The sequence below is a fragment of the Lissotriton helveticus genome, chromosome 1_1 (assembly GCF_964261635.1).
Source record: "Lissotriton helveticus chromosome 1_1, aLisHel1.1, whole genome shotgun sequence".
NCBI lineage: Eukaryota > Metazoa > Chordata > Amphibia > Caudata > Salamandridae > Lissotriton > Lissotriton helveticus.
The window spans coordinates 489447025-489468834 of record NC_136057.1 but is presented as its reverse complement, the minus strand read 5'-3'; positions in this window follow the sequence as shown (position 1 = coordinate 489468834).

The following is a 21810-nucleotide window of genomic DNA, read 5'->3' as shown; positions in this document are numbered from 1 at the left end:
TTTCTTTGCCCCTAAGAAAAGAATGTTTCCGTAGTCTAAACGTGAGGTTATAAGAGCATGGACTACGGATTTTTGAGAATCTTCTGGCAACATCCAAAGAATTTTCTTTAGCCAACGTAATATGACAAAACATGTGGCCGAGACCTTGTTGACTTGGTTTTGCATTGTCGAAGCTTTATCAATCACAAAGCCTAGATTACGTACATGATCTGATGGACAAGAGAGCGAGCCCATTTCAGTGGGCCAATGTTTAGAAGACCATAAATCGTGTTGCCGGCCCAATATTAACACCTCAGTTTTGTCGCCGTTAAGTTTAAAAAAATGAAGATTCATCCAGTCAGCAATTCTCCTCAGCCCTAACTGCAGGCGAGATGGCGAATCCTGGGCAGTGTTTGAGAGAGAGAATGCGATCTGGGAATCGTCGGCGTAGGTGAAAAGTGTGAGGCCTTCCTGTTCTGCTATGAAGGATAGTTGACTAACATAAAGATTAAAAAGAAGTGGGCCCAAGACAGAGCCTTGGGGTACACCGTAAGGAGACATATGTTGTTTAGAGGTTGCAGAATTAGAGAAAATCTGAAACGTACGTTTCTCAAGAAATGAGCTCAGCCAACCCAAAGCTGGTCCGCCTATGCCCACATCAACTAATGTTTTAATGAGGATGGAATGTGAGATGGTGTCAAAAGCGGCACTGAGATCCAACAAAATCAGTACCACTGTCTCACCATTATCCAAAAGCCTACGTAAATTCTCTGTAACCCCCAGCAAGGTAGTCTCTGTGGAAAAACCAGGACGAAAACCAGATTGTGAAAAATGAAGAGTATGATTGTCTTCAGTAAACTGAGCAAGATGGTGGTGGATGCGCTTTTCAAGAATTTTAGAACAGGCTGGTAATAAGGAGATAGGACGGAAGTTAGAAGAGACATTTGGGTCGGCTGTTGGTTTTTTCAATAATGGTGAAACCATTGCATGCTTCCAGACCGCCGGAACAATGGCGTATTGTATTGACAAATTAAGGGCGTTACAAATCACAGAGAGCTGCGAAGTGCTGAGTTGTTTGAGTATAGTCACAGGAAGCGGAACATTTGGTGATCCTGATTTTAATTTTTCTAAAATGGCCCTCAAATTCTCAAGGCTAAGAGGTGGCCAATATTTAAGGACTGGGGAAGCACACGCAGAATCAAGATCTGGCAAAGGGTTTGGTATAGGGGTCTGGGGGACATGGGGGTCATGACCCTGATGAGAAGCTATTTCCTTATAGATGTTATCAATTTTATTTGAAAAAAATTGGGCAAGTTACTCACATTTTGTATCATTTAGGGGAGGTGTATTAGCAGTGGTTTTGGAGCCGGCTAATTCTTTCACTACTGAGAATAAAGTTTTAGGTTTGTTGGAAGACTCTTTAATAGTCGAGGCTACATAATTAGTTTGAGCAGTTATACATGCCTTATGATATAGTTTTAATTCTTTTTTATAATTTTCTTTAGACTCCATGGAGTAATCTTTCCTCCATACTCGTTCTAAGTGTTTACACTTAGACTTTCTCAATTTAAGAGATTCAGTGAACCAAGGGGCTGGGGCATTGTGCGAGTAAAATTTTTTGATAGACAGGGGAAGACAGGCATCTACTGCTTCGGAAAAGCCAGTTATCTACACTTCGCGAAATGCATTCCATAACATCTTGGTCATTTGTAAGGGATGGCAAGCACTCGTCCAAATTCTGTTTTAAAAGCTCAATGTTTAATTTCCTCCAGTCTCTTTTACGAATACTGGCCTTTGAATAGAGAGCTTCTGAAGTAATATCCGATGTAATAATGAATTTAGTCAAGAAGTGATCGGACCATTGTAATGGTAATGCAGAGGAACAAACAATATATGGCAAATTTGAAAAAATTGGATCAAGCAGATGTCCCGCTATGTGCGTGGAACCCGAATTACATAGCATCATATTCATGGCGGCTAAATCGGCTATCAGATTTCAACTGGCCAGGTCATGCTTGTCCTCAAGATGAAGTTTAATGTCTCCAAGAACTGAAAAGTTAGATGAATTCGTTAAACTTAAAGACACCAAATTTGACAGTTGTTCAGACCAGGATAGAAGAGGTCCTGGAGGGGGATAAACTAAGATACCAGAGCATGTGAAGCTAGGATTTAAAGAAAGTTGAAATAGCGCTGCTTCACTATTGATCAGGTTTAACGGAGTGAATTTGCACTGATATTTTTTATTAAAGATTATAGCAATTCCTCCGCCGTTTTTTTTTGTCTATCTATTCTTAATTGCTGTAATTACAATTGATTCAGACAACCTGCCTGTAAGTTCCTAGAATATGGTAGGTGGTGTAGGTGCAGAGACCCCAGTGTGCACCTCTGTGATGGCTAGTGTCATGTTCAAGCAAGCCCTGCCTTGCAGGCTGGTTTTAAAATAAAACTGTGTCCAAAATCAACTTTGAAATCAAAAGTACTTCCAAAGTCCAAAACTACCCTTTTTATTACAAATATGTCACTCTAAGGCCCACCAATGTACAAAAACTATGTGGGTCAAGCGAACCAGTCCCTTAGATGTGTGCACCTTTTGATGAAAAAGAACGTTTCTTATCTTGATTCAATCATCTTCAAACACAAATTCAACATCCGTTCATCTTCTATTACTCCATGTGTTCATTTTTATTTATTCCATAAGTTTGTTCCTTCATTTGTTAAATAATAATTCATTGATTCATGATTCCATCATTTTTGCCAAACACAATGCTTTTTACCAAGCCCAATGCATTTCGGGTCACACAATGACTCTTCTTCAGGGGTCTGCGAAAATATACAAGAAAACCAAATCAAGCATCTTCATCAACAATGAGAATTACATCAAACGAGTCTTGATCATGAGTTTGGAAAATAGACTCACATTACTAATGAGTTCGGTGTCACAAAAAATTCATAAATGCTTTACACAGACATAATCAATCAGTGAAACATTGCGTGGAATCACCAACGTTCAAATTCCTAACAATCTAATACGGCATACCAGTTATCTATTCCACTGTTGTTCAAACATGGTATAACCCCTAACTGTCTTCGCTTCACTTACTTTCAAAAGCATGAATATTTAGCGAAAATACAGCTTGTCATAATTTTACCACTGCTCTCCTTCCGGATACACACCTTCAACATTAACCAATAGTTATTCTGTCTCGCTCTTTCACTCCTCGCGAGATTCCAGCATTCGCCTTCATCACGTGCTGTTACTGACCAATCATACCTCAAAACACACGCCCTCCCTCTACAAGTGATTTAGTGTGTTAATGAACGGTATCCTATCCATGTCGGTATTTCGCTGTCAAGTCGCCGCCCTCGTCCCTTCATGCCAATTTCACTCTATAAACGTTCATGAACTGTATCCTATCAATGTTGTTCTTTCTTGTTTCGTGGTCATATCTCCGCGCTTGTCACTTCATGCCAATTTCATTCTCTCAATGTAAATGAAACCATCATGAATGTTAACTCTTACTAATCTTGAATATTTCTGCTGAAACCAGCATTGACTGTGAATATAACCACGATCAACCGTTTGTAACTGTTTGTAAATATATACATCATAAATACCAAAAGATGTATGCCACACCTAAATTAATATGTCACGCAGATTCCAATAAAGCACGTTCAAAAATAAAAATAGAAAAAATTGAAACAAAATATGAAATGAAAGAAGAGATGAAAGCAAAAACTATAATCATTAATTAATCTTATAGATTATAAGAAGAAAGCCAGTTCTATGCGCCATTCATTCCATGCGGATGCATGGAATTCAATTTCCTGATCCAAAGAATTTCGCTCTTAGTAATCGTTTATGAGGGTCCATATCACTTTGTTGTTGAATAGCTTCCAAGATAGATCGTAAATCTGACTTGTGCTATTCGGTGACCAGCTTCATGCCAATGTGTAGCTACTGTTGACTTCGTGTATTTTAATCTGATATTACTCTTATGTTCCGTCATTCTGATCTTTACCTTTCTTTCCGTCTGCCCAACATATATTTTGCCACATGGGCATTTATTGGCGTATATTACATTCTTTGTGTCGCATGTGCTAGAATGTAACAAAGATGTATTAGTGCCTTTGGACGGATATGTTATTTCATTCCCTCGAATTACATTGTTGCAATGAATACAATTCTCGCATCTCTGCATGCCTTTGAATGCTTGTTGCTTTTGCTTCTTTTTGTTGTATATTCTTTAAGATTCTTTGAGCTTTGAAAAGCAAATGTTATTTTCTCTTCAAACAACGGTTTCAAATCCGGTTCCGTTTGAATGAGTGCCCACTGTTTCTTAATTATGTTTTTGATTCTATTGGCTTGCGTGGAATATTTCAACACGGTGTTCTTTCCCTGGATGGTTTAGCTGTGAGTAAAGTTTCTCAGTTCAAATTCCCAACTTTCACAATAGATTCCTTTGTGATGCGCCTCAGATATCCTCTCCTGATGTATCTAATAGCTTGATGGTTGATGGATGTTGTAGCTTCTTCCGGGTTAGACGTGATTCGTTTTAACCTGATGAACTGTGACACTGGCCATTGCTTTTTTAAGGATTATTGGTGAAAGCTTTTAAAATGCAGACAGATGTTGCAATCTGTTGCTTTAACATACATGTTGGTTTTGATTGCATTGTTGTCAATTGATATTAAAACATCCAAGAATGCTATTTGTGATCTCTCTATTTGATGGGTGAATTTGATACGTTCATGGCACATGTTAAGACGTGAGATGTTATTTTGTAGAACATTCATCTCCCCTTTTCAAATGATGAAAATGTAATCTATATATCTTTTGAATAGTGCTAGTCCTTCTGCCCAATCCGGATTCTGCAAAATTCGTTCATGTTCGAACTTTGACATGAAGATATTCGCGTAGGATGGTGCCCCCGCGAATCCCATTACATTGCCCAAAAAATGTGCTTTTCCATTGAAAATAACTGTGGTAAAGTGCAAAGTGCATATGTTCTAACACAAAAATGTTGTCACGTCATCCATATTGTTTCTTAATAAACACCATTCCATGGCTTCCAAACCTTTATTGTGAGGGATTGAGGTATACAGATCAGTGACATCCTCTGTGCATATCCATGTTCTCTGTATCCTCAATTTTTAACATGTTTAAGAAGGCTGTGGTGTCTTTAATGTAGGTTTCCCATTTTTGATATCTCGTCCACCAAAATACAGATCCCATTACGTCCTATGGGATTTATATTTCAGGGGACTGGACATCTGTCACCGTTGTGACGGAGTAAACCGTCCGCCAAGATCTAAATCAGACCCTTAGTCAGAAGATAAAAACTTGACCAGGCCCTACCACTCATAGTATTCGAACTGTGCTTCTCGTGGTTTGCCTGAAACTTTTACTTTGTATCGGTCCAGTATGTCCAGATAGTCACAGTTGGCGCTTCTCAGTTTTAGGCACTAAAAAGCAGATATTAAATATTTAAAAGTTAAAAGATTCATACCTCTGGTTCCCTACATTGGATTTTTGTCATTTTGGTAACTCTTTAAAGACAAAAATATTCTGTTTTTATAAAGTGGTGTCGGATTATATTATATTGTGTCTTTTACTTATCAACTGCTTTGGTCATAGTAAATACTTTACAAAACTGTCTCCTGAGTTCAGCCTGACTGCTCATCAGCCAAGCTACCTACGGTTGAGCAAGGGTTTATTTATTGAGACTTGACTGCACATTATTTGTGATCGTGGTGTTATTACTAGCTATACCCATAGAAAAAATACTGACAGTAGTTCAAACAGCCATTTTGTAAGTAAGTCCAACACCCCAGAGAAAATGATAATCGTTGTCTCAAGTGCCTACTTTGGAAGCTATCAAACGTTTAGCATTCATAATTCCAGAGCATTAAACATGAGTTCAGGGAAAAGGACCTCCACTGAATCATTAGGAGACACTGAATTATTTCATGATCCGTCACTCAAGACTCTTGAATGTTTGCAGTATCAACAGGTAGTTCCAACTATTTCGCATGTAATACCCTTAGAGTCATGCCACACAATATTTTAAACCAATAGTCAGAACTCAAATATTCTGCTACCTGTGTGCAGAATTTCAGCCATGGCCTGTTTTCACTAACACATTAGGTGGCCCTGCGACAGTAGTACAGCTATCGGCCCCAAAAAAGACAGAACCACAGACTCCTGATTGTTTCTGATTTAGCTTTCTGCATGCAGGTATAGACGCCTAGACGCCCTTGGGCATTCGAGCGCTATATACAATTCACAATCAAATCAAATCAAATGTTGACTTGAAATTCTTTTGAGCAAAAACGATTACAGAGACTCAAAGAGATGGCAGATTAAGGTTAAACAGCTATGAGAAAAGGAAGTAATCAACCGCCAATGCATCTGCAATAGAACATAGCATGTCAGAGTGGAGGAGTAGACTCTAAAAGTAATGGCACATCTGATTCAATCACAAATATGGAGGTAGCAGCCTGCAAGTTTGAAACCGTAGTTGTATTGCATGCAAAAATCAACCCCGAAATAGCATTGCAATAATGGCCACTATAAAAGCACAGAACTTGCCAACAGCTTTCCTAGTCAAGTATACATATGCCCTGAGATCACTGAACACATCTGTAACTTCAATCCATAGAATATAAGCTAGACACAGTCCTATTTAAACTGAGGAAGAAGATCTTGTTGAAGCACTGGCCTTGGGTCATGTCAGTGCAGCTGCTTCAACAACAATATCGGTGGCAATTGATGCCAAATTACATTAAAAATATGTGCTACAGTGCCATGTTTTTAAAAACAATAAACTGTCTTCCATTGCAAGGCCTAAGCCTTCACCTCTGGCTAAGGCTTCTCAGTCTTTTTTTGGGGGGTTGGTCACACAATGCCACCACTGCTGGGTTGCAAAATATTTGATGTCCTTAATAGTTCTGGTTAAACTCTGCATGATTCAATCAGACACTGGTACGTTTTTTCTGTAAAAGCTTTAACTCTCTCTCCTGTTGAAGTTCATGTGTGAATGTCACATCCTTTCATCAACAGACAAACACGTGATGGCCATTTAAATGAACAGGATTAAGTTTATAAAGAAAAGCAGAACCGCATTCAAGGAGTTATTGAATGGATACTCTAAATGATGTTCCAGACTCATTTAATTGGCTCGTATAAGATTATACTTATTGAAAAGTACTGGCCCCACAAGTTATAATAGATACTACAATCAGAGAGGAAGTTATAATGTGAACATTCTCATTACAAGTGCCTCAGCCACTAAAGAAGTGATATGGCACAAAAGTAGGTTACTGGTTGAGGGGGTGAGCGGCAACCCCAATCCCTTTCAGGGTGAAGTCACAAACCTAAATTAATCTGTGCTCAAACCACTGGTTGCTTGGCACAGAGCAATAAGGCTTAACTTAGATGCAATGTATAACGTATTTATGTAGTGCTTTACACAGTGTTAAAGTGTAAAACTAATTTAGAAAACTAGAGAAATGTAATAAATAGTTTGGCACCAAAATGACAACTATCCAGTTAGTAGAACCTGAGAAATGTAATTTTAAAGATTTAGGTGAAAATAGCGCCAAAGAGCTCAAAAGCGCCACTCATGGCTATCTTGTCATGCAATACTGGGTGAAATTCACAAGTTACAAGTTCAGGCTGACCATGATGGAGCACTGGTTGGATACAGTGACTAGGTTAATCCCACTGAAAGAATTACCTTCAGTCCAGCGCAAGAGTTCCATTTGCAATGGAAGGACCCGTGACGAGCAGGGAGAACATCGCGGATGGTCATCGATGTAGTGCTAGGGTATGGATGGTCATTGCTGTAGCATACACTTCCAGTCTGCTTAGCGTTGTGGGAGCTTTGTGTTGCAGGTCCCAGCGAGCTGTTGATTCTGTGTTGCAAAGTGCAGTTCTAGCACTACTCGGAATCATTGGTGGTTGGCGCAGCGCGAAGTGCCAAGTTCACTGAAACTTCATGTTTGTGTGTGGCGCAGGTAGTGAGATCTTGAAGCATATGGGTCCGTTCACATCAGCGAAAAGCCCAAAACCTCATGGGAGTTCAACTGAAGCCACATCAAGATTCCAGTTCCTGAGTGGTAGCACTTGGGGGTCAGGAATTTGACTCCATCAAAGGCCAGCAGGACTCAGGCAGGTCCGGCAGCGGGTCAGCTGGGCAGTTGTAGGGGGCCTCTGGAATGTATGTCCCTGTAGCTCAGGACAAGGGGTCAGCTGGATGACCCTTGGAGTCACTTCAATCTGGGATGAAGGATGCAGGTCCATTCTTCCTTCTCAGTAAACAGGGCAGCAGAGCAGCAGAGCAGCTGAGTGGAAGTCCTTCTGAAGGCAAAGCCGCACAACACTCTTTCTTCTGCATTATCCATAGGTCCAAATGTGTACTTGAGAGTTGGTATCTCAGGTCCAATGTTTATACCTGGTGCTTTCGTTGAAGTGGGGTAAGGTCCGCCTGTCATATGGCACAGGTGTGCATGCATCAAGGATGAGAGGAGCACTCAGATTTTTACTGGCTATAAAAACTGTTACTTTGTTTTGACAAACAATAACTTTATCTGTTTTTGTTCAAGCGTGCTGCCGAGGTGACACGTTTGTCCTGACCGTGCCTAAACTTGGAGAACTTATCTTAAGTGTGAGGAACACTTAACCTCTGCGCACTGTTGCTAATGCGGTTCACTATGAGAACGCCGCTCAATCTTTTTTCACATATAATAACAATTATGAAACTTGTTGATTTGGCTCATGTGAGCTTCAAAAAATTTTTTTTTATCAAACATATTAAACCAAAAATTAATCCTCGCTTTTTACAATTCTAATTTACTGTATATGTCACAATTGATGCATTGTTACACAGATGTACAAAATTCAAACAGTTCAAAAATATAAATCTTTCATGTCGATAACTTGTCTTTTATGCCCAATGCATTTCAAGCTCATGGAGCTCTTCGTCAGGGGCCTGTGGACTGAATGTAATTATTAATTAGTACACTTCAAAGTATTTACAGGGCGCCAAAAAACCTAGTATTACAAGGCTCGAGTATATTTCTGATATTTAGGCAACATGAAACTGGAAAGAACCCAAATACCAACACCTCTGTGTAAGTGAAAAATTGTTTTGGGGGAAATCAAACTCACTGGAGACGCTATGAAGTCGACTCATCCACTCTAAAAAAATAATGATGAACCAAAAATTACTACCGCTTCAACTTAAGTGCACCTCAACTTCTGATGCGAAACACGAACATGCCAAGTTACCTTTGAAAACTGTTCTATGCTTTAGGGCGGCGCTTCGGTACTCTCACGGCTCACTGGCTGTCTGAAAACACAAAAACCAAAATCTCGCTAAAATCTATCAACTGGGACCATTGTACGCTACTCTTCTACTAAAAATTACCCCTCCTCACTGTGCATAACGCTCACCTTCTCAATGGAAACAACAGTTCCAAACGAACGCTCTCTGTCCCGTCTGTACACACTAACTCCCGTTCGGTGATATCGACCAGCTGCATGTCCAGCCCCTTGCTCGACTATTTACAAATGCCACGTGATGTACTAAAAATCAAAAACGGACTTGTCAACGCGGAACCGTGATTGCCATCTTGGACAAGGGTGAAATAACTTGAAAGCAGGAAAAAACTCACGAGGAGAAATGAAAGAACGTGTAGAAAATATATGTGTAAATCAAATGATAAAGTATGATCAATTATGACGAAATGCCTGAAAAAAACAATGTTGCCCACATTATTGAAATATAAACTTATGAAAATACAAAATTACAGAATTGCATGAAACGTTCTGATGCAGATACAAGGTCAACATTATCATATAAAACACGATAAATCAACTTTATCATTTAATCCCTTTGGTTCCTGAGTAACAAGGTACCTGATCCAATGAATTTCTCTTTGGAGGAGGGATCTAGTTAGATCAACCCCCTCATGTAGTTTCACAACTTCCAAAATGGAAAACCTGAATTGGGCTATACTGTGATTGTTTTCATTCCAATGCTTTGCCAAATTGCTTTTCACATTTTTGTTCCTTATGATGCTCTTATGTTCTGATATTCTCGTTTTTAATTTTCTTTCTGTTTTGCCTGTATATATTTTACCGCCAGGACATTTTATGTAATAAATTACATTTTTAGAGTTACAGTCACCATCACGGTGTAGTTTCACTTCTTTTCCTGTTTGCGGATGATGTAAAATTTTTCCTTCAATTACATTTGAACAGTGAACACAATTTTGGCATGTCCTCATTCCTCTATGGGTCACTTCAATTTCTCTTGTGGGGGTCCTCAACAATTCTTTAAGATTCTTTGATCTGGTATAAGCAAAGATGGGCTTATTGACAAAAATCCCGTTAAAGTCTGCTTCGTTCTTTAAAAGATCCCAATGTTTAATTACAATGTTTTTTACTTTCTGCGATGATGTGGAGAACTTTGATACAAACACATGTCTATCCATTGTTTTCTTGGGTTTCTGCGTCAGAAGATTATCCCTGCTGTAGGTGTCAATCCTGTTTTTGGCTTTTATCAAAATATCATCTGGATACCCTCTTTCTTTGTATCTATGATGTTGTGTGATGAGTTTCTCTTTCAAATCATCTTCATGTGAACAAATCCTTTTGATCCTCATATATTGTGACACAGGTAAATTGTTTTTAAGATTCTGTGGGTGAAAGCTTTGGAATAATAATGAGTTGTTCACATCCGTATCTTTTCTGAATACTTTTGTTTTCATCTGTAAGTCTTGAATATTAATCATGACATCTAGAAATGACAACTCTTTGTCGCTGATATTGTAAGTGAATTCAATGCATTCCAAACAGTGATTCAATCTTTCAATCGCACTCTCTAGACTTTCTTTTGTTCCAGACCACAAGACAAAAATGTCATCTATGAACCTCCTATATAGGATCACATGTTCATTCCAGGAACTGTTGCTGTAGATATAATCAGCCTCAAATTTTCCCATAAAGGTATTAGCATATGCTGGAGCCCCGGCAAAACCCATGGACGTTCCATTTTGTTGCAGAAAAAACCTGGAGGACCATTGAAAATAACTATGGTACAAACAAAAATGTAAAAGTTCCAAAATGAAAACTTTGTCTGCCTTGACAGATGATTGTTGTAACAGGGCCCACTCCACGGCTTCCAAACCGGATTGATGGGGAATTGAAGTGTACAACGACTTCACGTCTATTGTACACACCAATAAAGGACTTGTTATCTTAATCTCTTTTAGTGTTAAGAGAAAATCATTCGTGTCTTTTATATATGACGGCCATTTCTGAACGAATGGCTGCAAAAATGTGTCAATGTATTGACCGAGTGGTTCAAAAACTGTACCACATCCAGTCACGATGGGGCGCATTGGCGGGTTTTGAAGATTTTTATGCACCTTGGGGAGCATATAGAGGAGCGGTCTTCTGGGATATTGAACGGTAAGGAATTGTTTAGTTGAAACTGAAATTTGGCCTGAATCATAGGCTTTTGTCAAAATTTCACTCAGAACGATCTGTAAATCTCCAATAGGATCCTGATCAAGCTCAAGGTAAATGGAAGTATCTGCCACATGTTCATCCACCTTTTGGTTGTACATAGATCTATCCATCACAATTATGGCTCCACCTTTGTCCGCTTTTTGGATCAGGATGTTTTGATTCTCTTGAAGTCCTCTGATAATAGACCTATCATATACTGAGAGATTTTTCCTTTTGGATTTTCTCATGTTTAGGCTTTCCAGATCGTTGATAACGGCATTTTCAAATGCATCAAGAATTTTGTGCGATGTAGGTGCCTGAAATTTCGACTTGGGTCTGAATTCCAAAAATTCTGGTTCCTCTTTTGCAATGTTAGGCTGTGCTACATTTGTAAAAAAATGTTTAAGTTTCAAAACACGCATGAATTTGTAAAAGGCAACCTCACTCACAAGTTTATTGGTGTCATACGTAGGGACGAACCCTCAACCTTTGTTCAATACCCTCAATTCTTCATTTGTTAGTTGAGTTTTTGATATGTTCAGAACCAAATTTATCTCATGCTCCTTGTGCGAGCTCCTTCGACCTCCTCTCCTTGTTTTGCTCCAGATTGTTTTTTCTGTTGTTTCCCCGGTGGTTGACTTGAATCCCCTACCTGGGCTAAAAAAGCCTGGCTGGTGCCAGCATTTTTTGATGGATCAGATGAAGTTAAATTTGATGTCTTTTGAACTTCAACTATCTGAGTTTGTGCAGAAGGCCTGTTGGTATTCAGATCACTCTCAGAAACTAGACTCTCTTCTGATGTTGTAACTACTTTTTTCTTGGGGTATGTTCTTCTCTGGGCATATACTTCTGCCCATGTGTATACCTCGTTTAATTTATAGTCCAACGTATCCCGTTTGAACTTCCGTAGTTTGCCTTCCTGTATTTCTTTAGAATACTTGTCTAGTTTTACTTGAATATCTTCTAGGGATTTGTCCCAGTCCACCTTATCCATCCGAGACTCCAAGTTGTGTTTGATTTCATCTATCTCATTAGATGCCTAAAGATGAGGGCCACCACTCACCTGACCACATACCCTGGTCTTTGCCGAAGACCAGGACCTCCGTTTTGTCACCGTTCAACTTTAGTGAGTTGAAAACCATCCATTCTGCAACAAGTTGCATACAGGCTTTAAAGCTGGACGAGGTGACGTTCACGGAGTGGGTCAGGGACACCATAATCTGCGTGTCGTCGGCGTACGACACTACCTCCATCCCCTGAGACTAGTAAGATCTCAGGGGATGGAGGTAGTGTCGTACGCCGACGACACGCAGATTATGGTGTCCCTGACCCACTCCGTGAACGTCACCTCGTCCAGCTTTAAAGCCTGTATGCAACTTGTTGCAGAATGGATGGTTTTCAACTCACTAAAGTTGAACGGTGACAAAACGGAGGTCCTGGTCTTCGGCAAAGACCAGGGTATGTGGTCAGGTGAGTGGTGGCCCTCATCTTTAGGCATCTGCCCCACACCCACACAATCTGCTAGGAACCTAGGCGTCATTTTTGATACTCGGCTCTCCATGGAGCTTCAGGTAAATAGGACAGTGGCCACCTGTTGGGGGGTCATTGGAATTCTGAAAAGAATTGCTCATTATCTGTCCCCACAGGCACGCAAACAGGTTGTGATTGCCCTTGTTGGCTCAAGGCTTGATTATTGTAATTCTCTCTATGCCGGGGCCAACAAGGGTATTCTACAACGCCTGCAGGTGGTTCAAAACGCCGCGGCACGTTTTGTTCTGGCTCTCCCGTGGCGGTCCTCTGCAACCCTGGCAAGGAAGAGTCTCCACTGGTTGCCCATCCCTTCCAGAGTGACGTTTAAACTTCTTTGCCTGACTTACAGCGCCCTGAGGGCAGGCCCGAATGATGCTTTGGGGTCCTTGTTAACCAGGTATGTCCCAAATAGATGCCTCCGCTCTCTCGAGCTTAACCAACTGGTAGTCCCGCGCGCCAGGATGGCGAGATGGGGGAGCAAAGCCTTCTCCATTCTTGCACCACAATTGTGGAATGCTCTCCCCTTAGAGATAAAATCACAGCCCTCACTGGATCTCTTCAGGAAAGCATTGAAAACTTGGTGCTTCTTTAAAGCCTACCAGTGAGCTCCTGGTTTCTGTTTGCCGTCAGCTAGTTTTGGAGTTAGGCGCCTTGACGCCCATTTGGGCATAGTTGCGCGAAGATAAATAACAATTCATTCATTCATTCATTCATAATTCTTGAATCACCTTTGCCAGTTCCTCAATAAGTAGAAGAATCAAGTCCAAGGAACATTTGTTTAGAATAGAGTGCCACCTCTCCATAAACTCCTTGTTAAGGTGGAATCTGTGCAACATCGGTTTAATTGACATCCTTAGGCCGCATGGTATCCGTTTTACCCTGTGATACTGCACCAGGGTTGATGCATGCAATTTCTGATTTATTTCGCGTTTGGCCAAATACTCAAGTTGTTTTAATTGTTGGATGATGGTATTTCCTTGTATATTAGATGATTTGACATCCTGAATTAAAGCGTAAATGTCATCTGCTTGTTCAGTTGTAAAAGCTAATGTTTTTGCTCTGTTGTCTGTGATACTTGAAATTTGCTCAAATGCCATGGTTTGGTGCTCACTCCGTGTAGACAATGTCTCAAAATGTATCAAGGATGAGAGGAGCACTCGGATTTTTACTGGCTATAAAAACTGTTACTTTGTTTTGACAAACAATAACTTTATCTGTTTTTGTTCAAGCGTGCTGCCGAGGTGACCCATTTGTCCTGACCGTGCCTAAACTTGGAGAACTTATCTTAAGTGTGAGGAACACTTAACCTCTGCGCACTGTTGCTAATGCGGTTCACTATGAGATTGCCGCTCAATCTTTTTTCACATATAATAACAATTATGAAACTTGTTGATTTGGCTCATGTGAGCTTCAAAAAATTTTTTTATCAAACATATTAAACCAAAAATTAATCCTCGCTTTTTACAATTCTAATTTACTGTATATGTCACAATTGATGCATTGTAACACAGATGTACAAAATTCAAACAGTTCAAAAATATATAAATCTTTCACGTCGATAACTTGTCTTTTATGCCCAATGCATTTCAAGCTCATGGAGCTCTTCGTCAGGGGCCTGTGGACTGAATGTAATTATTAATTAGTACACTTCAAAGTATTTACAGGGCGCCAAAAAACCTAGTATTACAAGGCTCGAGTATATTTCTGATATTTAGGCAACATGAAACTGGAAAGAACCCAAATACCAACACCTCTGTGTAAGTGAAAAATTGTTTTGGGGGAAATCAAACTCACTGGAGACGCTATGAAGTCGACTCATCCACTCTAAAAAAATAATGATGAACCAAAAATTACTACCGCTTCAACTTAAGTGCACCTCAACTTCTGATGCGAAACACGAACATGCCATGTTACCTTTGAAAACTGTTCTATGCTTTAGAGCGGCGCTTCGGTACTCTCACGGCTCACTGGCTGTCTGAAAACACAAAAACCAAAATCTCGCTAAAATCTATCAACTGGGACCATTGTACGCTACTCTTCTACTAAAAATTACCACTCCTCACTGTGCATAACGCTCACCTTCTCAATGGAAACAACAGTTCCAAACGAACGCTCTCTGTCCCGTCTGTACACACTAACTCCCGTTCGGTGATATCGACCAGCTGCATGTCCAGCCCCTTGCTCGACTATTTACAAATGCCACGTGATGTACTAAAAATCAAAAATGGACTTGTCAACGCGGAACCGTGATTGCCATCTTGGAAAAGGGTGAAATAACTTGAAAGCAGGAAAAAACTCACGAGGAGAAATGAAAGAACGTGTAGAAAATATATGTGTAAATCAAATGATAAAGTATGATCAATTATGACGAAATGCCTGAAAAAAACAATGTTGCCCACATTATTGAAATATAAACTTATGAAAATACAAAATTACAGAATTGCATGAAACGTTCTGATGCAGATACAAGGTCAACATTCTCATATAAAACACGATAAATCAACTTTATCATTTAATCCCTTTGGTTCCTGAGTAACAAGGTACCTGATCCAATGAATTTCTCTTTTGAGACATTGTCTACACGGAGTGAGCACCAAACCATGGCATTTGAGCAAATTTCAAGTATCACAGACAACAGAGCAAAAACATTAGCTTTTACAACTGAACAAGCAGATGACATTTACGCTTTAATTATGGATGTCAAATCATCTAATATACAAGGAAATACCGTCATCCAACAATTAAAACAACTTGAGTATTTGGCCAAACGCGAAATAAATCAGAAATTGCATGCATCAACCCTGGTGCAGTATCACAGGGTAAAACGGATACCACGCGGCCTAAGGATGTCAATTAAACCGATGTTGTACAGATTCCACCTTAACAAGGAGTTTATGGAGAGGTGGCACTCTATTCTAAACAAATGTTCCTTGGACTTGATTATTCTACTTATTGAGGAACTGGCAAAGGTGATTCAAGAATTATCTAATGAGATAGATGAAATCAAACACAACTTGGAGTCTCGGATGGATAAGGTGGACTGGGACAAATCCCTAGAAGATATTCTAAAGAAATACAGGAAGGCAAACTACGGAAGTTCAAACGGGATACGTTGGACTATAAATTAAACGAGGTATACACATGGGCAGAAGTATATGCCCAGAGAAGAACATACCCCAAGAAAAAAGTAGTTACAACATCAGAAGAGAGTCTAGTTTCTGAGAGTGATCTGAATACCAACAGGCCTTCTGCACAAACTCAGATAGTTGAAGTTCAAAAGACATCAAATTTAACTTCATCTGATCCATCAAAAAATGCTGGCACCAGCCAGGCTTTTTTAGCCCAGGTAGGGGATTCAAGTCAACCACCGGGGAAACAACAGAAAAAACAATCTGGAGCAAAACAAGGAGAGGAGGTCGAAGGAGCTCGCACAAGGAGCATGAGATAAATTTGGTTCTGAACATATCAAAAACTCAACTAACAAATGAAGAATTGAGGGTATTGAACAAAGGTTTAGGTTTAGTCCCTACTTATGACACCAATAAACTTGAGAGTGAGGTTGCCTTTTACAAATTCATGCGTGTTTTGAAACTTAAATTTTTTTTTACAAATGTAGCACAGCCTAACATTGCAAAAGAGGAACCAGAATTTTTGGAATTCAGACCCAAGTCGAAATTTCAGGCACCTACATCGCACAAAATTCTTGATGCGTTTGAAAATGCCGTTATCAACGATCTGGAAAGCCTAAACATGAGAAAATCCAAAAGGAAAAATCTCTCAGTATATGATAGGTCTATTGTCAGAGGACTTCAAGAGAATCAAAACATCCTGATCCAAAAAGCGGGCAAAGGTGGAGCCATAATTGTGATGGATAGATCTATGTACAACCAAAAGGTGGATGAACATGTGGCAGATACTTCCATTTACCTTGAGCTTGATCAGGATCCTATTGGAGATTTACAGATCGTTCTGAGTGAAATTTTGACAAAAGCCTATGATTCAGGCCAAATTTCAGTTTCAACTAAACAATTCCTTACCGTTCAATATCCCAGAAGACCGCTCCTCTATATGCTCCCCAAGGTGCATAAAAATCTTCAAAACCCGCCAATGCGCCCCATCGTGACTGGATGTGGTACAGTTTTTGAACCACTCGGTCAATACATTGACAATTTTTGCAGCCATTCGTTCAGAAATGGCCGTCATATATAAAAGACACGAATGATTTTCTCTTAACACTAAAAGAGATTAAGATAACAAGTCCTTTATTGGTGTGTACAATAGACGTGAAGTCGTTGTACACTTCAATTCCCCATCAATCCGGTTTGGAAGCCGTGGAGTGGGCCCTGTTACAACAATCATCTGTCAAGACAGACAAAGTTTTCATTTTGGAACTTTTAAATTTTTGTTTGTACCATAGTTATTTTCAATGGTCCTCCAGGTTTTTTCTGCAACAAAATGGAACGTCCATGGGTTTTGCCGGGGCTCCGGCATATGCTAATACCTTTATGGCAAAATTTGAGGCTGATTATATCTACAGCAACAGTTCCTGGAATGAACATGTGATCCTATATAGGAGGTTCATAGATGACATTTTTGTCTTGTGGTCTGGAACAAAAGAAAGTCTAGAGAGTGCGATTGAAAGATTGAATCACTGTTTGGAATGCATTGAATTCACTTACAATATCAGCGACAAAGAGTTGTCATTTCTAGATGTCATGATTAATATTCAAGACTTACAGATGAAAACAAAAGTATTCAGAAAAGATACGGATGTGAACAACTCATTATTATTCCAAATCTTTCACCCACAGAATCTTAAAAACAATTTACCTGTGTCACAATATATGAGGATCAAAAGGATTTGTTCACATGAAGATGATTTGAAAGAGGAACTCATCACACAACATCATAGATACAAAGAAAGAGGGTATCCAGATGATATTTTGATAAAAGCCAAAAACAGGATTGACACCTACAGCAGGGATAATCTTCTGACGCAGAAACCCAAGAAAACAATGGATAGACATGTGTTTGTATCAAAGTTCTCCACATCATCGCAGAAAGTAAAAAACATTGTAATTAAACATTGGGATCTTTTAAAGAACGAAGCAGACTTTAACGGGATTTTTGTCAATAAGCCCATCTTTGCTTATACCAGATCAAAGAATCTTAAAGAATTGTTGAGGACCCCCACAAGAGAATTTGAAGTGACCCATAGAGGAATGAGGAAATGCCAAAATTGTGTTCACTGTTCAAATGTAATTGAAGGAAAAATTTTACATCATCCGCAAACAGGAAAAGAAGTGAAACTACACCATGATGGTGACTGTAACTCTAAAAATGTAATTTATTACATAAAATGTCCTTGCGGTAAAATATATACAGGCAAAACAGAAAGAAAATTAAAAACGAGAATATCAGAACATAAGAGCACCATAAGGAACAAAAATGTGAAAAGCAATTTGGCAAAACATTGGAATGAAAACAATCACAGTATAGCCCAATTCAGGTTTTCCATTTTGGAAGTTGTGAAACTACATGAGGGGGTTGATCTAACTAGATCCCTCCTCCAAAGAGAAATTCATTGGATCAGGTACCTTGTTACTCAGGAACCAAAGGGATTAAATGATAAAGTTGATTTATCGTGTTTTATATGAGAATGTTGACCTTGTATCTGCATCAGAACGTTTCATGCAATTCTGTAATTTTGTATTTTCATAAGTTTATATTTCAATAATGTGGGCAACATTGTTTTTTTCAGGCATTTTGTCATAATTGATCATACTTTATCATTTGATTTACACATATATTTTCTACACGTTCTTTCATTTCTCCTCGTGAGTTTTTTCCTGCTTTCAAGTTATTTCACCCTTTTCCAAGATGGCAATCACGGTTCCGCGTTGACAAGTCCGTTTTTGATTTTTAGTACATCACGTGGCATTTGTAAATAGTCGAGCAAGGGGCTGGACATGCAGCTGGTCGATATCACCGAACGGGAGTTAGTGTGTACAGACGGGACAGAGAGCGTTCGTTTGGAACTGTTGTTTCTATTGAGAAGGTGAGCGTTATGCACAGTGAGGAGTGGTAATTTTTAGTAGAAGAGTAGCGTACAATGGTCCCAGTTGATAGATTTTAGCGAGATTTTGGTTTTTGTGTTTTCAGACAGCCAGTGAGCCGTGAGAGTACCGAAGCGCCGCCCTAAAGCATAGAACAGTTTTCAAAGGTAACATGGCATGTTCGTGTTTCGCATCAGAAGTTGAGGTGAACTTAAGTTGAAGCGGTAGTAATGTTTGGTTCATCATTATTTTTTTAGAGTGGATGAGTCGACTTCATAGCATCTCCAGTGAGTTTGATTACCCCCAAAACAATTTTTCACTTACACAGAGGTGTTGGTATTTGGGTTCTTTCCAGTTTCATGTTGCCTAAATATCAGAAATATACTCGAGCCTTGTAATACTAGGTTTTTTGGCGCCCTGTATATACTTTGGAGTGTACTAATTAATAATTACATTCAGTCCACAGGCCCCTGACGAAAGAGCTCCATGAGCTTGAAATGCATTGGGCTTAAAAGACAAGTTATCGACGTGAAAGATTTATATTTTTGAACTGTTTGAATTTTGTACATCTGTGTAACAATGCATCAATTGTGACATATACAGTAAATTAGAATTGTAAAAAGCGAGGATTAATTTTTGGTTTAATATGTTTGATAAAAAAAAAATTTTGAAGCTCACATGAGCCAAATCAACAAGTTTCATAATTGTTATTATATGTGAAAAAAGATTGAGCGGCGTTCTCATAGTGAACCGCATTAGCAACAGTGCGCAGAGGTTAAGTGTTCCTCACAGGTGTGCATGCACCCATGTGCATGCACACCGGAATCGGTATTTTACCATCAAATTGAATTTGATAGTAAAATACCGATTCTGTAATGCTGGTGGGACTCAGGAGAGTCCCACCTACATTTCAATTTTACCGAATAGGTACAAATACCGATTCGGTATTTTACAGAATCGGTAAATTTACCGATCGGTAAATTTACCGATTCTGTAAAATACAGGGCCCTACATACCATTTCTCAAATACCGGTCGGTAACGGCCGAAAATACCGATTTTCGGCCGTTACCGACCGACCTACATCGGGCCCTTAATCTCTTAATTGTGTGTGACTGTCTAGGAGGAATGCACACAGACCAACTGCTGACTATACCTAGTCATGTGACCCAGAGACAGGCTGCAAACCATAAATGGTAAAGGCAGGAAAATGCCAACTTTCTTAAAGTTCAATAACTAACTAGGGGTTCTTTTAAGCTTTCTAAAAGTGGCATTAGCAAAATTGTATTTCAAAAACCAACTTTATCTCAAAAGAAGATTTTTCATTATAATTCAAAAGACACCAAACATGAACTATTTACCTGCTCCCATTTGGAAATTATCCTTAATAATTGTAATAATGTAGCCCTAATGTTATCCTATGTTAAAGGTAGGGCTTGCAATAGTGAAAAATGAATTTAAGAGTTTTTCACTACCAGGACATGTCAAACTTAAAAGTACATGTCTTACTTTTTAAATACACAGCACCATGTCCTCTGAGCTGCCAGGGTCAACCCTTGGACATCAATTCACCAACATATCAGGGGTAGCTGAAGTGACATCACACACCATTTCACCTTTACTTTGACTCACAATAGATTACACATACACACATATTCATACAATCTCCCTCAGATAAACACACTCACCTGCAAGCAATCATACAATATCCATTTAAAAGCATTTTTTTACTTTTTTTAGTTGGTTGCTAGGGTCATATGCCAGAAAATTATACTCATATTTTTATTACACTAAGATTGAATAATGTTATTCACTATTAATGTAATAAAACATTTGACAGAAAAACAGGAAAAGAGGTCCAGCCAACATCCGTTAGGGCGAGCAGCCCCTGTATTGCAGGCACCAATTTTGCCACATCTGAGGCCAGACGACGGAATGCCAGGGCTAGAGGTCACAAGAAGCAATCCATAGGTCGCAATTGTGCCCCCTAAAGATTCCTAAATAACGTCTATGGCCCTACCCTGTGGTGGACTTACATTTATTATAAAGGAAGGCTTAGGCCTGGCAAAACTAGAGGCACCGAACTACCTCGCGGTAGCCTTTACATCCTATCTCTTGGCTTTTAAACCTGGTTGTTATTTTTTTTTAATAAACGTGAAACCTGCTGCTATTGCTTTCAATACGTGCCACTATTTTCTTTTTTAAACGTTGTGTGTCTGGGTTGAGCAGTGTTAATTCTCTGGGTAGTGGGGTCTTTTTAATATTTGCACTTGCACTTAGGTGCCGGGTCAGCATTCTAGCAGTTAAATCCCGGCGCACCTCTGACGCAATAAAAGCACCAGATGACGCGACCGCGCAGCGAGCGCGTCGCTGTCACACCAAAGGTGCACCAAAGACAAGCCCGTCTGCGCCCGACCGGGCCCAAGGGCCAAAACCCCTGCTTCTTTTCCCCCAGGTCAGTATTATTATACTAGCGCGCAACTCAAACAGTTAAATCGCACCCCAGGGGTAAAATGTGCACACTCTATCTCGATCCAGATGCTCCAGGATAAGTGTCTCCATTCTCAGTTTGAGCCCCCTGCACTCGTGGTCCCCCCTCCCCCCTTTGAAAGTCTACAAATTGTTTCTACTCAACTGCAGATCTCTGCCTAAACATACAACTGAAATCAACATGTTTTTGAAAGACTTGGATCCCGAAGTATTATTTCTCTCTGAAACCTGGCTTAATTGCA